At 42.5% G+C, this 3,137-nt stretch overlaps 1 pseudogene across 1 annotated transcript; it reads left to right on the top strand.

Annotated features, from left to right (window-relative positions):
• The first annotated feature begins 202 nt into the window (after positions 1 to 202).
• LOC309872340 (heat shock cognate 71 kDa protein pseudogene) lies at positions 203 to 2,212 on the top strand (annotated as a pseudogene). Its single transcript has one exon. The product of its transcript is annotated as a heat shock cognate 71 kDa protein pseudogene (transcript).
• Positions 2,213 to 3,137: the final 925 nt, after the last annotated feature.

Below are 3,137 nucleotides of genomic sequence, written 5' to 3'. Positions count from 1 at the left end.
AAGCCAAAGTTGGTGCCATCACAATTCCAGACTTCAAGCTCTATTACAAAGCTGTCATCATCAAGACATTATGGTACTGGTACAAAAACAGACACATAGATCAATGGAACAGAATAGAGAGCCGGGTTTCATTGAATGCAGGGCTACATCTTTGGATTGCTGTGTTCTTCTCACTCTGAGCCAGGCCCACAGAGAAGCAACCATGTCTAAGGGACCTGCAGTTGGCATTGATCTTGGCACCACCTACTCCTACGTGGGTGTCTTCCAGCATGGGAAAGTGGAAATAATTGCCAATGATCAGGGAAACCAGACCACCCCAAGTTATGTCACCTTCACGGACACCGAACGATTGATTGGTGATGCTGCAAAGAACCAAGTTGCTATGAACCCTACCAACACAGTTTTTGATGCCAAATGCCTGATTGGATGGAGATTTGATGATGCTGTTGTCCAGTCTGATATGAAGCATTCACCTTGCATGGTGGTGAATGATGCTGGCAGGCCCAAGGTCCAAGTAGAATACAAGGGAGAGACAAAAAGCTTTTATCCAGAGGAGGTGTCTTCTATGGTTTTGATGAAAACGAAGGAAATCGCCGAGGCATATCTTGGGAAAACTGTTACCAATGCAGTTGTCACAGAACCTGCGTACTTCAATGATTCTCAGCATCAGGCTATGAAAGATGCTGGAACTATTGCTGGTCTCAATGTACTTTGAATCATCAATGAGCCAACTGCTGCTGCTATTGCTTATGGCTTAGATAAAAAAGTTGGAGCTGAAAAGAATGTGCTGATCTTTGACTTAGGAGGTGGCACTTTTGATATGTCAATCCTTACTATTGAGGATGGGATCTTTGAGGTTAAGTCCACAGTTGGAGACACCCACTTAGGTGGAGAAGACTTTGACAACCGAATGGTCAACCATTTTATTGCAGAGTTCAAGTGTAAACGTAAGAAAGATATCAGTGAAAACAAGAGGGCAGTTCGTCACCTCTGTACTGCTTGTGAACGTGCTAAACATACACTTTCTTCCAGCACCCAGGCCGGTATTGAGATTGATTTTCTGTATGAAGGAATCGACTTCTATACCTCTATCACTCATGCCCAGCTTGAAGAATTAAATGCTGACCTGTTCCATGGCACCCTGGACCCTGTAGAGAAGGCCCTATGGGATGTCAAGTTAGACAAGTCTCAGATCCATGATATTATCCTGGTGGTTGGTTCTACCCATATCCCCAAGACTGAGAAACTTCTCCAAGATTTCTTCAATGGAAAGGAACTGAATAAGAGCATCAACCCTGATGAGGCTGTTGCTTATGGTGCAGCTGTCTAGGCAGCCATCCTTTCTGGAGACAAATCTGAAAATGTTCAAGATTTGCTTCTGTTGGATGCCACTGAACTTTCTCTTGGCATTGAAACTACTGGAGGAGTCATGACTGTTCTCATCAAGCATAATACTACCATTCCTACAAAACAGACACAGAACTTCACTACCTACTCCGACAACCAGCCTGGTGTGCTTATTCAGGTGTATGAAGGTGAGCATGCCATGACCAAGAACAACAACCTACTTAGAAAGTTTGAACTCACAGGCATACCTCCTGCTCCTCGTGACGTTCCTCAGATTGAGGTCACTTTTGATATTGATGCTAAGGGTATCCCCAATGTCTCTGTCGTGGATAAGAGCACAGGAAAAGAGAACAATATTACCATCACTAATGACAAGGGCTGCTTGAGCAAAGAAGATATTGAGCACATGGTCCAGGAAGCTGAGAAGTACAAAGCTGAAGATGAGAAACAGCGGGACAAGTCGTCTTCCAAGAATTCAATTGAGTCTTATGCATTCAACATGAAAGCAACTGTTGAAGATGAAAAACTTCAGGGCAAGATAAATGATGAAGACAAACAGAAGATTCTTGACAAGTGCAATGAAACCATTAACTGGCTTGATAAGAACCAGACTGCAGAGAAGGAAGAATCTGAACACCAGCAGAAAGAGTTGGAGAAAGTCTGCAACCCCATCATCACCAAGCTGTACCAGGGTGCAGGGGGTATGCCAGGAGGAATGCCTGGAGGCTTCCCTGGTGGTGGAGCTCCTCCCTCTGGTGGTGCCTCCTCTGGGCCCACCACTGAAGAGGTTGACTAAACCAACCTGAGAATAAATAGGTAGAGCATTGTTCCACACACAATATTCAAAGGACCCAAATTTGTAGCAAATTCCATGGCAGTTGTAATGTTGAGCTGTTATAGCAAAAAAAAAAAAAAACCTGGGCATTCTTGACACTTGACTATGGAATATGTGCACAGGGAAAGGAAATAAACATTGCACTTTATAAGCACTGTATTGTTAAAATGCAATGTCTTAAATAAAACTGTATTTAAAATTGGCAAAAAAAAATAGAGAGAGAGAGCTCAGAAATAGACCCTCAACTCTATGGTCAACTAATCTTTGACAAAGCAAGAAAGAATGTCCAATGGAAAAAAGACATCCTCTTTAACAAATGGTGTTGGGAAAATTGGACAGCCACATGCAGAAAAATGAAATTGGACCATTTCCTCACACCACACATAAAAATAGACTCAAAATGGATGAAGGACCTCAATGTGAGAAAGGAATCCATCAAAATCCTTGAGGAGAACACAGGCAGCAACATCTTTGACCTTAGCCACAGCAACTTCTTCCTAGGAACATCGCCAAAGGCAAGGGAAGCAAGAGAAAAAATGAACTATTGTGATTTCATCAAGATCAAAAAGCTTTTGCAGAGCAAAGGAAACAGGCAACAAAACCAAAAGACAACGGACAGAATAGAAGATATTTGCAAATGACGTATCAGATAAAGGGCTAGTATCCAAAATCTATAAAGAGCTTAGCAAACTCAACACCCAAAGAACAAATAATCCAATCAAGAAATGGGCAGAGGACATGAACAGACATTTCTGCAAAGAAGACATCCAGATGGCCAACAGACACATGAAAAACATTTCTGCAAAGAAGACATCCAGATGGCCAAGAGACACATGAAAAAGTGCTCCGTATCACTCGGCATCAGGGAAAGACAAATAAAACCACAATGAGATATCACCTCACACCAGTCAGAATGGCTAAAATTAACAAGTCAGGAAATGACAGATGCTGGAGA

This window comes from Mustela nivalis (assembly GCF_964662115.1).
Source record: "Mustela nivalis genome assembly, chromosome: 8".
Taxonomy (NCBI): domain Eukaryota; kingdom Metazoa; phylum Chordata; class Mammalia; order Carnivora; family Mustelidae; genus Mustela; species Mustela nivalis.
The sequence above is the reverse complement of the archived record's forward strand: the minus strand, read 5'-3'. Positions and strand labels throughout refer to the sequence as shown.